The 8,258-nt window shown below is 33.9% G+C and overlaps 1 long non-coding RNA gene across 2 annotated transcripts; it reads left to right on the top strand.

Annotated features, from left to right (window-relative positions):
* Window positions 1–5,099: 5,099 nt before the first annotated feature.
* LOC133552333 (uncharacterized) lies at window positions 5,100–8,056 on the top strand. 2 transcript variants are annotated; one of them, XR_009806655.1, is made up of 3 exons: window positions 5,100–5,791; window positions 5,910–6,039; window positions 6,869–8,056. It is a non-coding gene; the product is annotated as an uncharacterized LOC133552333 (long non-coding RNA). The 2 variants fall into 2 exon arrangements; XR_009806656.1 differs by lacking the exon at window positions 5,100–5,791 and having other exon boundaries at window positions 5,802–6,039.
* Window positions 8,057–8,258: the final 202 nt, after the last annotated feature.

Genomic DNA, 8,258 nt, shown 5'->3' with positions numbered 1-8,258 from the left:
ATGTGTGACATATCGGCATAAAAAAAAACAATAATGGTTTTAAAATGTGTGACATATCAGCCTTAAAAAAACAAAAATTGTATTAATGTGTGACATATTGGCCTAAAAAAACAATAATGGTATTAAAATGTGTGACATATCAGCCTAAAAAAAAACAATAATGGTATTAAAATGTGTGACATATCTGCCTTAAAGCAAACAATAACGGTATTAAAATGTGTGACATATCAGCCTTAAAGTAAACAATAATGGTATTAAAATGTGTGACATATCAGCCTTAAAGTAAACAATAATGGTATTAAAATGTGTGACATATCAGCCTTAAAGTAAACAATAATGGTATTAAAATGTGTGACGTATCAGCTTAAAAGCAAACAATAATGGTATTAAAATGTGTGACATATCAGCTTAAAAACAAACAATAATGGTATTAAAATGTGTGACATATGAGCCTAAGAAAACCAATAATGGTATTAAAATGTGAGAATGAGCCTTAAAAAACAATAATGGTATTAAAATGTGTGACATATCAGCCTTAAAAAAACAAAAATGGTATTATGTGTGACATATTGGCCTAAAAAAACAATAAGGGTATCAAAATGTGTGACATATCAGCATTAAAAAAAAAATAATGGTATTAAAATGTGTGACATATCCGCCTAAAAAAAAACAATAATGGTATTAAAATGTGTGACCTATCAGCCTTAAAGTAAAAAATAATTGTATTAAAATGTGTGACATATCAGCCTGAAAGCAAACGATAATGGTATTAAAATGTGTGAGGAATGAGCCTTAAAAAACAATAACGGTATTAAAATGTGTGACATGTCAGCCTTAAAGCAAACAATAATGGTATTAAAATGTGTTACATATCACCTTTGAAAAAAAAAGGTATTAAAATGTGTGACATATCGGCCTAAAAAAAACAATACTGGTATTAAAATGTGTGATATATTAGTCTTAAGAAAAATAATGGTATTAAAATGTGTGACATATCAGCCTAAAAAAAAACAATAATGGTATTAAAATGTGTGACATATCAGCCTTAAAGCAAACAATAACGGTATTCAAATGTGTGACATATCCGCCTAAAAACCCCAATAATGGTATAAAAATGTGTGACATATCAGCCTTAAAGCAAACAATAACGATATTAAAATGTGTTACATGTCAGCCTTAAAGTAAACAATAATGGTATTAAAATGTGTAACATATCTGCCTTAAAGCAAACAATAAAGGTATTAAAATGTGTGACATATCCGCCTAAAAAAAACAATAATGGTATTAAAATGTGTGACCTATCAGCCTTAAAGTAAAAACTAATGGTATTAAAATGTGTGACATATCAGCCTTAAAGCAAACGATAATGGTATTAAAATGTGTGAGGAATGAGCCTTAAAAAACAATGACGGTATTAAAATGTGTGACATGTCAGCCTTAAAGCAAACAATAATGGTATTAAAATGTGTGACATATCACCTTAAAAAAAAAAAAGGTATTAAAATGTGTGACATATCGGCCTAAAAAAAACAATAATGGTATTAAAATGTGTGATATATTAGCCTTAAGAAAAATAATGGTATTAAAATGTGTGACATATCAGCCTAAAAAAAAACAATAATGGTATTAAAATGTGTGACATATCAGCCTTAAAGCAAACAATAACGGTATTAAAATGTGTGACATATCCGCCTAAAAAACCCCAATAATGGTATTAAAATGTGTGACATATCAGCCTTAAAGCAAACAATAACGATATTAAAATGTGTTACATATCAGCCTTAAAGTAAACAATAATGGTATTAAAATGTGTAACATATCTGCCTTAAAGCAAACAATAAAGGTATTAAAATGTGTGACATACCCGCCTTAAAGCAACCAATAACGGTATTAAAATGTGTGACATATCAGCCTTAAAGTAAACAATAATGGTATTAAAAGGTGTGAGGAATGAGCCTTAAAAAAACAATAATGGTATTAAAATGTGTGACATATGTGCCTTAAAGCAAACGATAATGGTATTAAAATGTGTGACATATCAGCCTTAAAGCAAACAATAACGGTATTAAAATGTGTGACAAATCAGCCTTAAAGTAAACAATAATGGTATTAAAATGTGTGAGGAATGAGCCTTAAAAAAACAATAATGGTATTAAAATGTGTGACATATGTGCCTTAAAGCAAACAATAATGGTATTAAAATGTGTGACATATAAGCCTCAAAGAAACAATGATGGTATTAAAATGTGTGACATATCAGCCTTAAAGCAAACAATAATGGTATTAAAATGTGTGACATATCAGCCTCAAAGAAACAATGATGGTATTAAAATGTGTGACATATCAGCCTTAAAGTAAACAATAATGGTATTAAAATGTGTGAGGAATGAGCCTTAAAAAAACAATAATGGTATTAAAATGTGTGACATATCTGCCTTAAAGCGAACAATAATGGTATTAAAATGTGTGACTTATCAGCCTCAAAGAAACAATGATGGTATTAAAATGTGTGAGGAATGAGCCTTAAAAAAACAATAATGTTATTAAAATGTGTGACATATCTGCCTTAAATCAAACAATAATGGTATTAAAATGTGTGACATATCAGCCTCAAAGAAACAATGATGGTATTAAAATGTGTGACATATCAGCCTTAAAGTAAACAATAATGGTATTAAAATGTGTGAGGAATGAGCCTTAAAAAAACAATAATGGTACTAAAATGTGTGACATATCTGCCTTAAAGCAAACAATAATGGTATTAAAATGTGTGACATATCAGCCTCAAAGCAACAATGATGGTATTAAAATGTGTGACATATCAGCCTTAAAGTAAACAATAATGGTATTAAAATGAGTGAGGAATGAGCCTTAAAAAAACAATAATGGTATTAAAATGTGTGACATATCTGCCTTAAAGCAAACAATAATGGTATTAAAATGTGTGACATATCTGCCTTAAAGCAATCAATAATGGTATTAAAATGTGTGACATATCAGCCTCAAAGAAACAATGATGGTATTAAAATGTGTGACATATCTGCCTTAAAGCAAACAATAATGGTATTAAAATGTGTGACATATCAGCCTCAAAGAAACAATGATGGTATTAAAATGTGTGACATATCAGCCTTAAAGTAAACAATAATGGTATTAAAATGTGTGAGGAATGAGCCTTAAAAAAACAATAATGGTATTAAAATGTGTGACATATCTGCCTTAAAGCGAACAATAATGGTATTAAAATGTGTGACTTATCAGCCTCAAAGAAACAATGATGGTATTAAAATGTGTGAGGAATGAGCCTTAAAAAAACAATGTTATTAAAATGTGTGACATATCTGCCTTAAATCAAACAATAATGGTATTAAAATGTGTGACATATCAGCCTCAAAGAAACAATGATGGTATTAAAATGTGTGACATATCAGCCTTAAAGTAAACAATAATGGTATTAAAATGTGTGAGGAATGAGCCTTAAAAAAACAATAATGGTACTAAAATGTGTGACATATCTGCCTTAAAGCAAACAATAATGGTATTAAAATGTGTGACATATCAGCCTCAAAGAAACAATGATGGTATTAAAATGTGTGACATATCAGCCTTAAAGTAAACAATAATGGTATTAAAATGAGTGAGGAATGAGCCTTAAAAAAACAATAATGGTATTAAAATGTGTGACATATCTGTCTTAAAGCAAACAATAATGGTATTAAAATGTGGGACATATCTGCCTTAAAGCAAACAATAATGGTATTAAAATGTGTGACATATCAGCCTCAAAGAAACAATGATGGTATTAAAATGTGTGACATATCTGCCTTAAAGCAAACAATAATGGTATTAAAATGTGTGACATATCAGCCTCAAAGAAACAATGATGGTATTAAAATGTGTGACATATCAGCCTTAAAGTAAACAATAATGGTATTAAAATGTGTGAGGAATGAGCCTTAAAAAAACAATAATGGTATTAAAATGTGTGACATATCTGCCTTAAAGCGAACAATAATGGTATTAAAATGTGTGACTTATCAGCCTCAAAGAAAGAATGATGGTAGAGAAGTTAAGTCCCTACCTTTAGTCAAAAGTGATTTATGACCCCCCATAAAACAATGATTTATGACCCTCAAGGTCAAAGGTCAATGATTTATGAGGGGTCAAGTTCAAAGGTTAATGATTTATGAGGGGGTCAAGGTTAAAGGTCAAGGTTAAAGGTCAGGTTCAAATGTCAGGTTCAAATATCAAGGTCAAGTGGGTGTGGCTTACCCGGAAGAGGGTGGAGTTAAGACCTGCGGTGGGAGTGGTTAAACCAGGAAGAGGGTGGAGTTTTAAACAGAAAGAGGGCAGAGTTAAGACCTGCGGTGGGAGTGGTTAAACCAGGAAGAGGGTGGAGTTAAGACCTGACAGGGAACAGAGGAGGGTTCAGTTTTTTTAAGAAAGCAATGTCATCTGAGCAGCATGTGACCATATATTTGATAGTTTAAATGTTTACGATCGTTTGAAACAACTTCCAGATTTCGATGTATTGATGGCTGGGAATGTTACGTGTGGAGATGTGGACACGCACGCACTTCACACACACACACACACACACACACACACACACACACACACACACACACACACACACACACACACACACACACGAGGGGTACAAAAGGGCGGTGTAAGGCTTAGTCATTATTTGGAGCTTTATACGTTAGCGTAAAGACTTTGTTCGATTCGGTCATGATTAGTGAAACGCCTGTTTCGATTTATAAAAATAATAAAACTTACATTGACGCTCCGCAAAAAAGTCGAGTGTTTCTAAATCGTATTCAGATGCCGCCGACCGAATCTTTGCGTGAGAAATGGGATTTGGAAGGGGAGGGATCTTTTGGATTTGTATTCAGATACGAAATGGGGGATATCTGCTTATTTCAGCTAAAAGAAAGAAGAGACGGAAGCCCTTTCTCGATATTTTCATCGTTATCTATCGTGGATTGGGAAGTTTTTGGTGGACACGCACACACGCACACACACGCACACACACACACACTTCACACACACACACACGCACACACACACACACACACACACACACACACGCACACACACACACACACACACACACACACACACACACACACACACACACACACACACACACACACACACACACACACACACACACACATTCGTACGCACTGAAACAACTTCCGTACCTCACGAAAACATATTTAAACAGATGGAAAAAACTATCGCAGAACACAGTGTCACGTAGCAACTGGTCTTTACGGTCGTTTGAATCAACAGGTCAGTTTGGGGGACAAAAGGAGGGTTCAGTTTTTACTGACTTCCCATCTGACAGTTTAAATGTTTATGACCGTTTGAATCAACAGGACACGCACGCACACACACACACACGCACGCACACACACACACACACACACACACATACACACACACACACACGCACACACACACACACACACACACACACACACACACACCATTACCTCTGCTTTACCATGTTATTAGACATTGGTTTAACTCCATTTAAGCATTTAAACGTTAAAAGCATTACACTTGTACGACGATGTAATACCTTTTTTTTTTTAACAGCCGATGACGACGAAGTGAAAGACGATGAACTTTGCTTAAACGGTCTTACAAAGTTGGAAGATGATTTTCGAGGTGTGTTTAAACCTTCAAATTATTTAATATTATGTGTATTCATTATTTAGTTTCATAGAGGATTTGCCGTAAGATCCTAACGCGATCGTTTTAACACAATCGCAGTCTGGTGAGTCAAATGATTCTCATTTTACAAGAAAAAAAACATGCGGTATACGATACATATATACATATATTTACTTACAGATTTTCCGTTTACATCTCTTGCTCACTGGTCTCCCTTAAAGCTGGCGGGTCCGTCAACGGCCGTTCCAGGCAGAGGAGAAGGCTTGATTGTGCCAAAGACTCCAGACATCGAATCCTTGCTCCGAGGGGAAATCATCGAAAACGACGGTGAATGTCCGACAGGCACCCGCTGTAAGTTTTTCTCGTTTTCTGTAAGCTTTTTAAGATTCTCAGGAGCTTTAAAGAGCTCCTCTCATTCCAATGTCTTTCGCTCAAATGAATTTCGCGCCTAAGGGGAATGGGCGGGGACTGATTCCGGAGGTGGGCGGTTGTTTCCGCCAAGCAACCTTCTGGTTGAAATGGAGTGTGGATCAAGATGGATCCCTACTCTATATTCTTTTATTTAACCCAATGTTTTTTAAATACGTGTATAATGCTTTATATCCTATGGGTTGTGAATTCCATCCTACAATATCTTCCAAGGAACCCAAAGAAATGTTACCACACCTCCCGCTTTATTTATTCTATAGATTGCCTGAACTATTTCATAAACTAAATCTTGTCTTGTTTCTGATGCTATGTTTTTTATGCTCATCAATGCACTGTTGGACTGCGAGCACACAACTACTTTCCTTGCTTTGTTTTCCTCTATCCAGTTAACTGCCATATAAATTGCTACCAATTCCCCCATAAAAACAGATAGTTTATCACTGATTATTTTATTTAATACTATGTTTCCTTGTGGGATAACTGCTACAGCTCTTACCTTTATTTTTTTTTATATAGTTTTTGATGCATCCGTATATATCATATCTCAATCCATTTTTCTATCCGGTAACTATTTAAATTTCTATTCTTTAGTAATTGCATGTTTTCTTTTGGGTTATCAAACATCCACGGTGGTATTGCAGGCATTGGTACCGTAGGACTAACTTTAATATTGTCAATTTTAACTTTATTACATATGTCTCCTATAATCCACCCAAAACTATTCTTTTTTGTTTTCTCTTTTTCTTGGCAGATTGGTAGCACTGGACAAGTCGGATATCCTTGCTTGGATCCTTTTAAAGTTGCCCGATAAACTGCTGAGAGTTGATCTCTCCTCTTGTCCAAAGGTTTTTCGTTCATTTTTACTTGTAATACTGGCACTAGGGTTGATGTAGTAGCTCCACAACATAACCTTAAAGCCTGTGACTGGATCCGGTCTATTTTCCCAAGTCATGTTTTTGAAGCAGATTGGTAAATAATGCATCCGTAATCAATAACAGATGGAATTAAAGTTATAAATATATACATGTATTGTTTTCAACGTTAACCTATCAGCCCCCCAATCATTACCCCTCAAAGACCTCATTATATTTAACACCTTTTTACTTTTTCCCCTATTTTTTTATTTTCCGGAAGGAACACTCCTGAAGGAATAAATAAAGTACTATCTAATCTAATCTAATCAAATCTATTTTGCTGATGTGGGTTGACTAGTTCATATTTTTATCAAACCATATTCCTAAATATTTAAATACTTGTACCTCTTCTATATTTTCACCTTAGAGTTTTTATTTGGAGCTTGTTTTGTACTTTTGTCTTTGTAAAATGTATGACTTTTGTCTTTCCAACAGAGAATCTTAAACCTCAAGCCGTTCCCCAGTCTTGAACATTATTTACCACTTTGTTAGTTTTTTGATTATTTCTTTTGACTCTAAATAATATACTAGTCTTTCATTAATCTTTTTTTTTTTTTTTTTCCATTACTTTTCCCCAAATTTATAATTTCCTGCCTCTTCTGGGTCTTACCCTGACTTGCATATTGGAATTGTTACCGCTAATTTTCCCCTCTGCCGGTCATTCTCCTTCTTCATATATCCTGTCATATCATTTCAAGACCACTTCTTTGACGATGCCACCTAAGTTTTTGATCATTTGATAACCCGCTAGGTCTTTCCCCGGTGACGTATTTTTAACCTTTTTCAAAATTCGAACCATTTCATTCAAAGAAAATGTCATATCCATAGTGTTGGTAAAGCTATTAACGTTGTCTTCCATCATTTCCCCAATATTTAAACTCATTGTTTTTTCTCTCTTTTGTTTTTCCACATTTCTCAAATTATCATTACTGTGCACTTTAACACATTTTTTTTGCTAAAGGTTCTGCTGTTTCTTTACCCGTGACTACATCTTCTTTAATAAATGTGGCACATCATCCTCTTTACCCTTCATTCCTATCTTTACGAATCGTTATATATCCTTTTATTATAAAGTTTAATTTTGGCTTCAGCCCTGTTTCTTGAATACAAATTATACGTGGTTTAGTTTTCATATTTTTAATATATCCCTTTAATTCATGTTCGGTTGCTATCAAACTTCTGGCATTCCACCGGACCATTAACAGGGTGTTGGAATGTGGTAACATG

The sequence above is a fragment of the Nerophis ophidion genome, linkage group LG05, assembly GCF_033978795.1.
Source record: "Nerophis ophidion isolate RoL-2023_Sa linkage group LG05, RoL_Noph_v1.0, whole genome shotgun sequence".
Classification (NCBI taxonomy): domain Eukaryota; kingdom Metazoa; phylum Chordata; class Actinopteri; order Syngnathiformes; family Syngnathidae; genus Nerophis; species Nerophis ophidion.
The sequence above is the reverse complement of the archived record's forward strand: the minus strand, read 5'-3'. Positions and strand labels throughout refer to the sequence as shown.